At 51.1% G+C, this 15,427-nt stretch overlaps 1 long non-coding RNA gene across 1 annotated transcript; it reads right to left on the bottom strand.

The window, feature by feature from the left end:
• Nucleotides 1-7,337: 7,337 nt before the first annotated feature.
• Nucleotides 7,338-8,559, bottom strand: LOC311443647. The gene is made up of 2 exons (XR_014697375.1): nucleotides 8,504-8,559; nucleotides 7,338-7,635 (listed from the first exon to the last, which is right to left on the bottom strand). It is a non-coding gene; the product is annotated as an uncharacterized lncRNA (long non-coding RNA).
• Between the last annotated feature and the right edge of the window lie 6,868 nt (nucleotides 8,560-15,427).

Genomic DNA, 15,427 nt, shown 5'->3' with positions numbered 1-15,427 from the left:
ATCTGGAGTTCATTAGAGGAGAAATCCGCAGATTGGGAACCAGGCACTTCTGAGGGACTGCACAAAGGCACTTCGTGTGGGTGTTAGCTGAGTTTTCTCCGCGGCCCAAATTATTAGAGGCTCCAGATGTGCTCGCAGGCTCCTCTGCCTGAATGCAAGCTGGGCTCCGCGCAGCACCTCGCCACCACGTTTACAGCCAGGGCTCCCGACACGCTTCCCACCAGGAGCAAAGGCCCTTGAATATTTTACGAGGCTCGGGGCAGGACTCCATCACCCCGTCCTTGGGCTGTCCCATCTGCTGGGGGCAGCCACGGGGTCCCCGCACGCCTGACGATGCTCACACAACGAGGGCTGAGCGCGTCCCCGCGCTGCCAGCAGGTTAAGTTATGAGCGACGCAGCGATGCCGGAAAAGAGCTTCTGGGGAGCACGGCCCCGCCAGATTCGTCCAAACACAACACATGTGACGGATTAAAAATAAAAACGCCATTAAATGCTTCCAGGATGTGAAATTTAACAAAAGGACCGTTGTGCGCACAGCGGAGGGGAAACGCCGGAGCGGTGAGCACGCGTAGCCAGGAGTTTTTGGAAGGACCACTTCGTTTTTGGAAGGACCACCTCGGATTCCTCCCACCTCACTGCTTTTGGCCGGCGCAGGCAGCTTTCGGCTGGTGTCAAAAACGGGAAATCAGCTTTCTATCGATTGCCGCTTCCCTGAACGTCTTCTCGCAAGCGCTCATTAAATTTTCATTCAATTATCCCAGGCCGCGTGGCGTTGGTTGCTTCTTCGCCCCCATCCTTTTCAGCGTGAGTGCGTGCTAATGGCCGCGTCCCATCCCGCTGATTTCATCCTCATAACAGAGGAGGAAAGGGAGGGAAGGGAAGGAAGGGAAGGGAAGGCCGCCGAGCGGGATGTCTGCTGCTGGAAGGACCCTTCTGGATGCGCCCCATGGTGGGAGCTCTCCCCGTGCCATTTGCGTCCCCATGTCGGAGCTGGCGGTACCAGGCAGAGGAAAACGGCGTCATTAAGCAGGACACTCACAGGCTGGAAGGGGAGGCACATTTGTATCCTGACAGGGGATTAGCTAGGCAGCTATAGTAATAGCAGGGGTAATAATAATAATAATAAATCATGATCGCTTGGCGTTTCTGTCTGGAGTGGGACCCAAGGGTGTGAGGCGGCTCCAGCGGAGCTGAGGGCAGACAGGAGGGTCGGCGGGAGGGGAGAGCTTGTAGGGTGGCTGGGGGCAGGTCCCAGCCTCAGTTTCCCCACCTGCAAGGCCAGCAGTGATGCTGGGGCCCTCAGCAGGCATCTCCATTCAGACCCACAGGAATATGTGTGGTAGGGCTTGTGACAGCAGCTCCCACACCTGCGATGCTTGCAAAGCTCGGGTTTTGTCTCCAGCCTTGCAGCTGGCTGCAATGCAGACCAGGGGCACCTGGTCGGAGCAATGAGAACTGGTGCCATGCATGCTGCAGGAAAACGGATAATGCAGGGTAATAAAGGTGCTCCTTTTGCTTTCCTTACACCAGAGCATCTCCACCTGCACAGAACCAGGCGCTATGCCCCTACCCTGGGATTTAGCAAGCGGCACACTGTGCCATTTTAAAGCTAAAAGAGCAAATTCCACGCAACCCCTCAAGCCAAGGCTGCTTTTTTGCCCTGTGATGCTGCAGCCCCCAGCAAAAACATGCCTTGGAGAGGAGGGAAGGGGCAGAGGGAGGAATTCAGCCCAGGCTCAACGCGAGCAAGCTTGTTAGCAGGGCTAAGAGCTCTTTTCCTGAGTGCTTGCGGTCAGCTCCATTACTGCTCCACGCCGCGCTCTGCACCTTCGCGAAGACGCACGCCTTAATGCGAAATTGTAGCTGTCTTCCGTAATGCAATTATATTGCAATAATCTTGAAATGGAATATAATTAGGAAGTGTTGGGGGGAGAGGAGGGGGGAAGAACGGGTGATTACAGCGGGTGGCTGCACTGCTCAGGATGTTGCGGTGGGGCTGGATGTGGCCCCAGCCAGAGCCTGTGCTCTGCCCCCAGCGCAGGCTGACGTTTTCACCTTCAACATGAGTAAATAGGAGGATTTTTTAAAATTATTTTTCCCCTTTTTCCTTTTGTCTTGAAAAATAATTAGCCTGAGTAGTGCTTAGGAAGAGCTCGCAAGCTCTCAATAGCTGTTTTTACCCCGTTTTGCTGGGCAGGCGCTGCGGCTGGGCTTGCTGCATCCCTCCCCGCCTGCCCGCAGCCACGCTGGGGGTTCACCCATTTCTGGGAACTCTTGGCCGTGGGAAAAAATAAATAAATTAGCAGTGCTCTGAGTGACTCACGGGGGAGATAATTGGACATGGCGCTTAGTTTCCGTCCTACTGATGGCTAACAAAGCCTCCGTCTGCCCTGCCCGGAGATGCTGAGGCTTCCTCTGTCCCCTCGGTGCTGGCTTCTCCCCTCCTGGGATGTGCTCCTCTTGCTGCAACAGCTCCAAAATCCCCTCCAGGGGCAGGAGCTGTGCTCTGCTCTGCTTGGAAGAGCTGAGATCCAGCTCATATGGGTCATTTTCTGCAGGAACAAGGCCAAAACCCCCCCAAAACTTTACAAGTATCCAAGAGCATCCATGCGCCACCCCCACTGGGGCTATCCAGCGGCTGCCCCCAGTGCCCAGCCACCGCTACAAACCCTCTGCTAAATCAGACCTAACCCAGGCCTGTAAATTCCTTTAGCATGAGCCGGGCTCGTTAATGCAGCTCAATTAATACATCTTGCCCTTCTGGCCAGCGGTGTTGGGTTTTCCCTCCCTTCCCCATCCATTTATTGTGTCCCAGCACGTATCCTGTGCAAATGAAGGGCACAGGACCCCACCACCTTGGTTTTGCAGGATGAGATCTTCCCCGTGCAGCTGCTGGGGCACACAGTGGCTCCAGCATCATCAAATCTCATTTTCTAGGGCGGGATGAAGTGAAAACAAGAAATCCCCATCCCATCCCCCCTGTGCCGACAGCCTGCGATGGAGAACACCTCGGTTAGGGAGCTGGGAGCTTTTAATAGAAAACCCCAAGTTTAAATTGGCACGGCAGCAGCCAGAGCAGCGCTTAAAGCCACGCTGCGCCAACCATTTATTTAACGGAGGAAAAAAAAAAAAAAAAAAAAAAAAAAAAGAGAAACAACAATGAAAATATTGTACATGCAGAACGGAGCGGGGCTGCTCTGGCAAGGCTTCCCACCTCCAGTTGCAGAGACCGTGGCGACGCCGCTACTGGGCTCGGAGGAAGCATCACATTTAATGCTCAAATTGAGTTTTGGGGCTGTTGGGGTGCAGGGAGCTGGTTTAGCATCAATTTATCTTATGAAAAAAAAAAAAAAAAAAAAAAAAAAAGGGGAACAACATGGGGAAAAGGGGGAATTGCAGAAGTGCTCTGCCAGCACAAGATCTCCTTGCTGATGGAAATGCGGCTGCCGCAGGCCTGCTGTACCCGCTCCCTGCTGCGTGGAAGGAGCCTTCAAAGGGATATTTTTTTTTGGGAAACGGGCTGTAATTACCTGGGTAGGGTCAGGATTATTTCCTACCCTCCCCTGCAGTCCTGCTCGGAGGTCTCCATCCCAAATATTTACCATCCAGCCACTTTTCTGGTAGTGAATTCCTCTGGAAATCTCCCCTGTAATTTGTGGCGGGCAAACCTTGTTTGAGTTTGAGGATTTCGCGCATTTTTGTCACACCGTTCTTTGGGGGGGGGAAGAGGAGAGGGGGACACGGAGACTTTGTGTGGTCCGGCCACCTCCAAGCATGGGGCCAGAGCCACCGCTGAAGGACTGTCCCTGCTGCTGTCCCCTCCTGCTGCCGTCAGACCCAAGGCTGCCGATTAGTTTTATTTTTTTGGTTGTTTCTTTTTGCATTTTGAACAGTTTGTGGGCGTATAATGGAAGGTGGATTCTTAAGGATTTTGTGCTCTTGCCAGCGTGAATTATTTATTCGTCTGGGCTTTTTTTTTTTTTTGGTAATTTCAGGGGGATTTTATTTTAGGCTAAGGTACAGTCAGGGGCTGGCCGTGCCTGCCGACAGCGTCGCTCCCCAAAGCGATGGCCAGCCACAGGCTGTAATCCCCTAGGACCCTCAGAGGGGACACCCCAGACTTTTGGGGGTTCCAAGGGGCACCGAGGGGTGCTCATCCTTGGGCTCGGGTCCCTGGAGCAGAGGCTGCCCATCCTTCACTGCTGCTCCCGATGCCGAAGCGCCATGAGTGGCCTTGGGCCGGGGCAGCTGCCGGCACACACCACAGCCCCTCCGAGACACCCCGGGGAGAGCAAAAGCTGCTTGCTTCAGGGATATTTCCACAAAATATGTGTTATAAATCCTCTGTGTGTTATAAATCCTGGGGGTATTATAAATTTTGGGGGTGTTACAAGTTCTGGGTGTATTATAAATACAACACCAGGGGTAAGACCTGGCGGGAGGCCGAGCAGCAGCCTGGGGACACCACACTCAGCGCAGCCACCTCGTGCCTCGCCCTGTGGCCGCCACCTCCTGCTGGCCCCTTTTTGAGGCCAGAAACCACCATTTTGGCTGCACAGGCACTTTTCTGCCGCCACCAAGCACGTCCGCGGCGCTCACAGCTTCCCCACTGAGCGCTGGCGCCGTCGGGAGGTTGGTGCGGACCTCAAGACAGCGCTGGCGGTGAGAGCCTCAAAAATGGCTGGAGGAGGCCTGGAGAAACCCCATCAGGCGAGGGCAGGCTGGTGGGGAGGCCATAAATACATGGGGCTGCCTGCTGCCCGTGGGGCACCTCCCTTGGGGACACCTGCCCGGGCCTTCACTCTGGCCTCTCCATGTCACGGCCTCGAAGGCTGATCTCACGGCCGGACCACGGTCACTGCCGCCCTGCTGTGTGCTGGCCATGGGGCAACGCAGAAAATAGAAATAAAGACTTGTTAATGAAAATAACAATAGTAAAGTGGGTATCCTAAAGAGTTAGGTAATGAAATAAGAATAGGGAAAAATAAAATAATAGGAGTGCTAAAAAAAACAGCAATAAAATGAGATAATAAACCCACTAAAAATAAAATAAAAATAATAAAATAAAAATAATAAAATAAAAATAATAAAATAAAAATAACAAATAAAATAGAAAATATATTAATAATAAAAATATAAATATAAATACAAAAATATTAAAATAAGATAAAATAAATATTAAAATTTAAAATAAATATTAAAATTTAAAATAAATATTAAAATAAAATATGAATATTTGAATAAAATAAAATGCTAAAAATTAAGGAAAAAATAGTGAAATAGGAATGTTAAAACAAAAATATAGTAAGATAGTAATAATAAACCAAAAATAATAGCAAAATAGTTAAAATAAATCAAAAATCCCCCAAATAAAAACAATAAGAATGAAAATAGTAAAAAATAGAATAAAAATACTAAAATGAGAATGCTGAAAAGAAAAAATGCTAAAAGAAAAATGCTTTAAAACACTAACAAGAAAAAATACTTTAAAATACTGACAAGAAAAATACTTTAAAATACTAAAAATAAAGAATAATAACAATAATAATAGTAAACCAAAAATACTAAAAATAATAAAAATTAAAATAATAACGATAAAAATGCTAAAATGAAAATGCTGAAAAGAAGAAAAGTACTTTAAAAGTACTAAAAAGAAAAAAAATAATAATAAAATAAACAAGAATAAACCAGAAATACTAAAAATAAAAATACCAAAAATGAAAATAATAGAAATAACAATAGTAAATGCGCGTGCCCACAATCAAACACTGCAGTCAAGCGAGGCCGCGGGGGCCGCCCGGTTCCCCCCCCAGCCCCGCGCCCTCCCCGGCCCCTTGGCGCCCCCTGGCGGCCGCTGCGCTGCCGAGGCTGCGGCTGCGGGAGCCGGGAGCGCTTTGGGCCAGAAAAGCCCAAAATGCAAAATATCCAAGTACTTCGGACATAAAATGCACAGACTATGTAAAATGCAAGACCTGTGCAACATACACATAGTGCACAAAATACACAGAATACATGAAATACGCAGCATTCACAGCATGCACAGAATTACCCAAATTTCACAAATTACACAAAATACCCCGTACAAACCCCTCAGGACACACACCAAGGGGGTGCCCCACCACCAAGGCGCCCTCGCCCAGCCGCCGGGCTTCCCTCCTGTGCCCTGGCTCAATTCAATGCCTTCCAGCCCCCCAGGCTGGTACAAAAAACGCCGTTTTCTGCTCGGTCCCACAGCATTTCAAAGCTATTTAATGTCTGGGCTACTCCCCGCTGAGTTTTAAGTATTTTTTCCAGCACTGGAAATTGTTTATTTTTTTTCTTTTTTTCCTTTTTTTCTTTCAAGGGTTTATTTTCCAGAGAAGGCAGGAGGCTTGGAGGCGGGTGGGCAGCAGCTCGGACTGGACCCCGTGCCGCACAGATCACCCCGAGCCCCATCCATCCTCACCCTCATGCATCCAAAACCTCACTGGGGTGCAATGTGCTGTCCCTAAACCCCTTGTGGTCTCACATTGGGGCACGGGAGCATCTGGGTGACCATGGCCAGCAGGGAAAATGATGCTGGTGGGGTACTAAAGGACCTGGGAAAGCCACTGGAGCCCCTGGTGCTGCAGGGAGGAGGGCACACGCGTGGGATAGCATCAGGGAGAAAGACCCAAAGGACCATCAGCAAGTGTGCGTCGATGTACCAGCCCCAACCGTGAAGCCCAGGGGAAGCCCCTGGAGGTGATTTGGGTTTTTTCCCGGTGCCAGCCCCCGGGAGGCGGCGGGGAAGTAGCAGGGATGCGACGCGAAGCTGGGAAATTACACGGTTAACGGAGCCTCTCTAATGAGAAAACGAGCCAGACGTCATATGGTGTTGATTTAGCGCTCGGCTCTGAAGAATAGGGAGAAGGGAGGAAAACGAAGCCAAGCAAACCTCAAACCCCCGCGAGTTTATAAAGGAGCTTTGTGCAAACACGCTGCCTTCGTCTGCAGGAGCGAGCAGCGCTCCTCCCGGTGCGCACTCCGGGCTGTAATTAATCTTGTTTCAGCTGCACAACATCCCCGGCTCTGGTAAGAGCCTCCTCCACCAGAGGGAAGGAGGCTGGCAGAGGAAGAGGAGGAGGAGGGCACGGCTCGGGGGCCCCATCAGCTTCTCCTCATGAGGGGGAAAAGTGGTCGCAGAGCTCTGAGGGGCGATGCCGGTGTTGGGCGCCGTGCCGTGAGCCACAGCCCCCAGTTGGTTCTGCCCCACGTAGCTCTAAGAGGCTCAGCCAGTGGACAGGATGCTCCATATTATATATCTAATAATCCCTATTACTCTGGTACTGTCCAAAAAATCTCCTTGGGAGATGTATTTGTGTATATATTTATTTTTTTACATTAGTTACGCAGCTGTGCTGTGCCTCTCATCCACCAACTCTTCCCTCGGATGTGTGCTGTCACCCAGCTCCTGCTCCTTCTCCTCCCACGCTCCGTCCCCACCGTGTGCAGCCCCATCCTGGTGGGATTTCATCTTTAATGGATGAATTTACATCCCAGCAGCTACGGGGGAACCAGCGAGCCACGGGTGCTGGCTGGCTCCAGGCAGCTCCTCCTGCGAGATGCTGAAGGTGGCAGTGTGCGCTGGCAAACCGGCCCCGCCGGCCCTAAACCTGAAAAAAAAAAAAAAAAAAAAAAAAAAAAAAAAAAAAACCTTCAGAATTTATGTATTTGTCTTGCTATGGGCCAGGGTAAGAAATAAACCCAAATTTAGGAATGCTGAAAAGACCATATGTAAAATTGTGGAATTGAAGTTGGAAATAGACCTTCAAAATCATCAAGTCCAGCCATCAACCTGACCTAACGAGTCCCATCACCAAACCTCATCTGGTGCCTGGAGCTCATGTCCACACCCACCGGGGTGTTTTTGGGTTTGCTCTGTGCCCCAAATATTTTATTCACCCAGATCCCAGACTCGTGTCATCCCAACTATTCCATCCCTCGCCCAAGCGCAGTGACACGGATGGGGAGGTTTCCCCAAAAGTGGGACCTGGGACAGGTCCATAAATCAGGGAGCTGCCAGAGCTGTTCATAGAGCTTTGAAACCCCAGAGATGAGAAATGAGCCTACAAAAACACCCCCCAACGTACGACCCCACAAAGAGGTGCTTGGGGAATGCTTCAAATGCTCCCAGTGATTGTGCAGCGCACAATGAGGGAGAAAGGAAGGAAGCTGGACTCAATAAACTGGAAGCAAATAACGGGTTTCCTGCAGAGGGAAGGGCTTCAGCGGGACGTGGTGGGACATGGCCCTATTGGGTGCGGGGCAGGATTTAGCTGGAAGATGCACCTGAGCTGCCCCAAGGAGCTTTCTTCCCAAAGGGGTAAAAGAAACACAAAGCAGATGATGATTTCCCCCAATTTAGGGGATTGGGATGGGATGGGATGGGATGGGAATGGGGATGGGGATAGGGATGGGAATAGGATGAGGATAGGGATGGTATGGGATTGGGAGTGGGATTGGGATGGGGATGCACAGTACCGGTGGTAGGAGAGGGGTGAGACCCAGGGAGGAAACCCAGCTCCGAGGGGACGCCGTCCCAGCCCCGCGCATTGTTCCCGGATCCGGCCGGGGCCGCAGGATATCCTGGAGGAGCTCCTGGCCCCACTGCCACAGGGAGGGGGAAAAGAGAAGGTTTGCTCACAGCCAGCAGCCAGCAGGAGGGCGAAGGTCTGTGGGGAAGCTTCCCAAGGCCTGATAAGCCCTGGGGACACCGTGGTCCCTCTCCATCTGCCCAACCGATAAACGGGGCACAGCAAGCACCCGACGAGCCCCCGCAAGGCCACCCAGCCCCAGAACCAGGGGAGTGCACCACAAATGTATTTTTTACCCCAAATATGCCCACTGAGGAGCAGCAATAAGAAGGGTCTCTGCAGGCGGTGGCCCAAGAAAAGCCATCAGGAAAGGATTTGGGCTTGCGGGAAGGGGGACTGGAAAATTCAGCCCACCCTGGTGCTAGGGATGGGCACCTGGCTTGGGTGACAGGTTTGATTTCAGAGCCTGAGTTGGTTCTCTAGGCACCGAGGGACATAGGGTATGAAAACATCAGTTCAAAAAAAGGAAAAAATCCTCTTAGGCAACCAGTGTGAAAGTTACCGACCTGGAAAAAAAGTATGTCGTGTTTTTTTTTCCCCTTTGCTAACAAGTTTGATGAATAAAACAGGAATTCATGACACATTTCACCTGACATGGCTCTTCCTACTTCTGTGCAAGAAAAAAAAATAATAAAAAAGAGATGTTGTGACTCAAAAATGCCACCTAGTCCCCTCTACATCTCCTGTACCTGCATTGGATGAAATGCCATCCATCGCCCAACTGTAGGGCTGATGACAAAATCAGCAATTGCCAGGCATCCCACAGCATCACCCCAAAAATAAACCCTGGCACAGCATAAGCCTGAGCTGGAGGAGCAGTGCAGGGCTCTGCGCTGCCAAACCATTGCAGCAGCTGGTTTTTTTATCCCTTTTCCCCATAAAAAAAGCTTAAAACAAACACACAAAAAAATGTAATAAATAAATAAATAAATAAATAAATAAATAAATAGAAATGCATTTAGCTTTTCCTCCCTGAATACTTTGGGTCCGTGGTGTGCTGGGATAAGGCGATGCCAGTGGGGATGCTATGGGGACAGCACCACCTCCATGTGGCATTAACTGCCGTGCCCCAGGGCCGTGCTGGGGATAACGCAGAGCTTTTAAGGGATGAAGCTCTGGGCAGGGGGCCCGATCCTGCTGCAGGAGCCTTTCCTCACCAGCATCTGTCGGGGCGGATTAAGGCGCGAGTGGGCTGCAGGCTGGCTGCCGGCGGCAGTTTCCATCAGCGGGTGCTGCTCTGCCTTGGAGCAGCCTGCAGAAATGAAGTGGTAATAGTAATAGTAAGAGGAGTAGTAGTTGTAGCAGTTGTAGCAGTTGTAGCAGTCGTAGTAGTCGTAGTCATAATAATAATAATGATAAGTAGATGTATGTACTGCATCCGCTGGGGATGCTCAACCTGGTGACATCCCCAATTCTCTCCCGGCTTGCTGGGGGTGAGCATTGTGCCCCCCAGCCCTCTCCCATCTGCCCGGCACAGGGGATGCCAAGAGCATCCCAGTGCTCTAAAAAAATGTTGGTAATGTCCTGTCTGCGGCTCCTGAGGCCTTGCAGATAAAAAAGGGCAAATTCCTGGGCTGGGTGCTGAGTTCTGCCCCAAACCCGCGACCCTGACCCCGCAGGCACAGCCTGACGGGGGTCTAGATAATAAATAATAAAAAATATTTTTTTTATAAAAAATAAAGACTGACGTCTTTATTTTTTTTTCTTAAGTTTGCAATATTTTTGCGATCCGAGTGCCTGAGCACAGCTGCAAAATGGTGAATTAACAGTGGAATATTGACTTCATTGGCCACGGGAGCAGGACTGCAGCCCTGTGCCTTAAACAGCGCCGTCTGCCACCGCACAGCCGGGCCCTTTGCGCTGCTCTCGCTCAGCCCTTTAAATCCCCTCGGCTGACTTGTTGATATTTTGGGTCATTTGGGGATATTTATCTCAAAATGATTGCTCGTCATCATCAGCCAGCCAGCTGCTGCCCTGAAATCCGGCACCACGAGGGCCTGCCAGGAGATGGTGCTGCTTTTTGCAGCACAGGCAGGGAACGTCCCATAGTCCACGTAGCAAAGAGATGCACAAATAAACCCATCCCCGAGCCCCAAAAGGGAAGGTTTAACACAAAAAGAGAAACCACCAGCTCAGTGCATCCTAGGAGCTGCTCTGGTCAGGTCTGAAGCCAGTCCCTAATTACCTCCAGCAACAAGGAGAACCCACGTCTGCACGTGTGTCTGCCTGGGGACGGTGTTTCACACAGCAGAGAAGAATTATTTTGTAACTCGCTGTCTTTTATACCCCAGCCTACTGCAATCGGGATATTAAACCTGACACAGCTCAGAGCTTTTCCCAAATATCACCCAGAAGCTGATTAGTTTTGCATCAGTAAAGAGCAACCCACTGAAATATTTAATCACCATGAGACCTTTTTTCATATAAATGCTAACATCTGATTTATTTATTTATTTATTTATTTCTCCCTGTAATCACTTGGGCTTTGCTTCCACGTACACACGTACAAATTGTCGGAGCAATTTCTCTTACCAAAGTGATCAGCAATTAGCACCTGGAACACCCCATGGCTTGGAGCCTGGGCGCACCGTAGGGATGCTCGGAGCCCCGCTGGGGACCAGCACCGTGGGGACCCCCCCTTGGGGGAAGCCTGGCTGAAAACACAAGGGGTGATGGCATGCAAAATCCGACAGGAGATCCCACTCCATGCCAGTCATCGGGAATGATGTGCTCATTGTAAAATTAAGCCAGAGGAGTAGCACAGAGAGCTTTGTTTCAGCACGCCTTACAACAGCCAGAACGCTTTTTTTTCTGGAGGCAGCGAAATCCTTACACGTTTCGGCTGAGTGATCAGGATAATGTCTCTGGCTTGGGAAAAAACACTGCCAACAACAGCAAAGGCGAAACGTGCATTTAAATTTATAATTTTAAGTTACAAGTTTGCATGCAAATGTGTATTTACAAATTTGAAAGAGCAAAGCCGTGCATTTTTGGAAGGCTTTTAAAGATAACACGCAAAAGAAATTTACGGCAAGGATATGAATTTGTATTAAATCCCATTACGTTGTTTAGAAAATCATACAAGCTTCAGAAAAGCCTCAGATTTGGGGTCTCAATCTGGGAGATGGAGCCTTGCTGGCAAATGCAGCGGTGCCCCAAAACTCCTTGCAGAAATCCCAGGGTTTAGGGTGGAAGCCACACTGGAAAATCCTCAATAATTAATTTCCCTGCATTTTTCCCTTTGAAACAATACTGGGACGGTTTTCGCAATATCTGACCTGCAGGGCCCCAGAACATTTGTACTCACCAGAGCTTTATTTATTTTCCCCGTGGAAAGCATTCGCCCCCGTGACCCAAACACGCAAAGCCCGGCGGCCCGAAGCCGCGATTTCCAGCAAAACGCCACCAAAAGCAGCAAACACGCAGAGTTTTGCCCTGGCACTGCAAGAGGAACATTTTGTTAGAGAAATTCAATGCTGGGCGCAGAGGTGGGGGGAAGCTCCCACACTCCTCGAGCCTTGCAAACCTTGATGTTTCCAGCCCGAAGAGAAGCTGCAATGCAAAGGACAGCCAAAATTTGTCATGCCCAGCTCCTGCCCCATGGCTTTGCATGGTGGAGAGAAAATAAAACGGGGCTAACACATCTCCACTTTGCACAAAAAATGGGGGAAAAAAAGCAAAACCACATGAAAATCAGGATGGTCCCTTCCAACATCATCTGTGCTTCGTGGAGAGCTGCTCTGTGGGGTGGCTCGCTCCCCACCACGCTCTCAGCAGCCTGCCAAACATTTCCCAAACTCGTCCTGGTGAGCAATTTGCTGAAACTAATCTTCCCGCTAACCCTGCAGAAAGGCGCGCTTAACCACTCTTAAATCACTTCAAACGCGCCGTTGAAATTCTTCCCCTCCTTGTCCAAGCACGTAATTGTTTTCGCTCGTGGTAATCTTCTCCTAGGTGTGCACGGCTGGCTCATCGAGCAAATCCTCCGCTGTGTGTTGGAAATCCCCCGCTTGCTGCATCGCCTGTTACCCGATGGGCGTCCCCCTGTGGGCACCCGGTGCCTACGGGGCTCTGGGGACACCCTGGGGGACACGCTCAGGGGCGCCGTTTGTCCCCAAATCCAGGAGATTGGGGCTTGTGCTGGGCACGATGCCCAAAGGACTCCCCCAGAAGGGAGAACGTGAGGGTGAGCGGTGTTGCTAGGGAACTGGAGCGAGTCAGCTCCGTTTTCCTCCGAAGGAGGCTGGGAGAAAGCCCTGGATTTTGGGTCAGAGGAGGGCAGGGACGGAGGATGGGGAGGGCAGGGGTGGAGAGGGCAGGGATGGGGATGGAGAGGGCAGGGATGGGAATGAGGAGGGCAATGGTGGAGATGGAAAGCAAAACGATGGAGTTGGAGAGGGGAACGATGGAGATGGAAGTGGTGGAGATGGAGAGGGCAGAGATGGAGGATGCAGCCTGTGGTCAAGACCACTCGCCCGACCCAGGAGGAATTTCGTTAAGCTTTAATGCAGCCTTGCACCAGCCGACATTATTTATGAGCCTACAGCGTTCCTGCATCATTAGCCTTGAAAAAGGGATAAAATATGAATGGCCTGAATGAGAAACACGCGGCTGATGGCAAGGAGCATCCCCCAACACCGCTGGCACGCAGCTGCCTGTGCCTCCTGCCCTGTGCTCTGCCGGGTGTCCCCACCACGGCCACCGTGTCCCCGTTGTCCCCCCCGTGGGCTGTCAGGGAGCTCCTGCCCTCACTGGGCTCATCCCTGAGTCCTGTCCGGTGACTGTCTGTGATTTTGTGGCCTGGAAATTATATTTACCCCTGCCATTTTCCAGCTCGGGAGCCAGCCGGCTTCTGCTACTAAACATAACTCTGAGTTTTCCTATTCTTTTTTTTCTAAAAATATTCCAAATATTTTCCAAAGCAGAGCCCCAGAGGATGCTATTTTCATCTCCCCAGTGGGCTGAGGAGCAAGCTCGCTTTCTGCCAACCCAAATAGCCACTGTTTCACATGGATTCGTCATTTCTTTTCAGGTTGCTTCCAGTCGGGATCCCCAAGCTGCACAAGGAGGCTCCGCTGGTGCTGCCTGGTGCTGGGGCTAACACCCCTAGCTGCTGCTGCAATGCTTCCCATCAGCAGCAGTTTGGGAATCCAAAAGGAGGGGCAAATCCTGCCCTAATGGCCAGGTCTGCATCCCTCCACGGCATAAACAATACCCGGGGTGTAAATAAATATTTGGGTATAGGTGCCAGAGTGCTCAGAGGACGGAGAATATTTGCTCAACACCCTCGGTGCTCATGTTCCTGCAGGATGCCAGGGCTTGAAGCATTTCTATAAGGCAGCTGCAGACCTGACACGCTGCCTCCTCCACCCTGGGTTTCCCCATCACCACCCAGCTCCGAGCCCCCAGCATCAGGGGGACGGATCCAGTCCCCTCACAGCGACACCAGCTCTTCGTCCCCGCTCCCACCACCCCGCGCATCCTCCCCGTGCCAGGCACCATCCCCGGGGATGCTGGCTGAGCCGTGCCAGGGGATTAGGATTACACACGCTGACAGGCAAAAGCAGGCCCGTGGAAGAAAGCACTTAGCGTTGTATTATTTTTTCTAAGTAGGTGAATATCCGTGTTGAGTGAAATATGAATATCCATCTTCAGGGTCAGGATGGGATTTGGTGCTTTAAATATCTCTCTGGGCCAGCTTGCTTGGTTGGGTTTAACCTGGTGTGACCCGGGCTGGAACGTGAGATCCACCTCTCAGGTGCAGGCAAGGCCATCCAAACCATGGCACATCCATCCCATGGCACATCCATCCCATGGCACGTCCATCCCATCCATCCCATCCATCCCATCCATCCTATGGCACATCCATCCCATGGCACATCCATTCAATGGCACGTCCATCCCATCCATCCTGTCCCATCCCCACTCCGGGTGCAGAGATGCGTTTTTATCCCTGCAGAAACCAGGATCCCATAAAAATAGCCGTGGGGAGAGATTCCTGGACACTGAAATCTGGGTCTGACTAACGCTGCTGGTGGGAAGTGGCAGGAAGCCATACGCTCGACAGCAGCGAAGGGAGACAGAAATAGCCGGCGTATCATCGCCGCTATAATTAGTGCCAGCCACGTTTGGCGTATTTGCACGGGAAAAAGAAGCCTACCTGCAGGGCAGGCGGCTCCAGAGGGGTGCAGAGTGAAATGGGAAGCCCCACAGGTCTCCGAAAAGCAAAGTGGATGAGGGGAAGGAGAAAGCAGGATGGAAAATGGATGTGCCACCCCTGCAGGGGGCTGTGAGCCTTGTGAGAGAGTGGTGTGGGCTCCTTCACCCGTGGCTTTGGTGCCTGGGAGATGAGTCCAGGTCCTCGGAGCTGACATCTGGGGGACAAAGATGTATGCAGTGAGGTAGACAAAGACCAGGGAACAGCAAGGATTTGGCTCGCTGTGGCCATGAGACCCTCCCAGCAGCAGCACATCACTGCTGAGAGATCCTTGGAACCTCTTTCTGTGCTTGTGCATTGGCATCTCAGCTTTTAAATTCTTCTATTTGCTTGCAGATCTGATGGTATTTCTTCTTTGATTTTTTTTTTCCCTTTTAAACTTGACTGTGAAACTGTAAAAACTAAGAGCAGAAAGGAAGAGAAGTAAGACAATATTATCTTATAAATCACCTGGCCCCAAGAGCTCCCCACAGGAGATGCTGCAACATCCTCCTGGTTCGGGGCTGTGACTCTGGTCCCAGCACCACAGCACCCAGAAAACCACCAATAACCACCAGTAACCCCACGGCAGCCCACGGGGACCCCAAGTTACGT

Source organism: Aythya ferina, assembly GCF_964211825.1.
Source record: "Aythya ferina genome assembly, chromosome: 12".
In the NCBI taxonomy this organism is placed as follows: Eukaryota; Metazoa; Chordata; class Aves; order Anseriformes; family Anatidae; genus Aythya; species Aythya ferina.
This window is presented reverse-complemented; position numbering and strand designations above follow the sequence as displayed.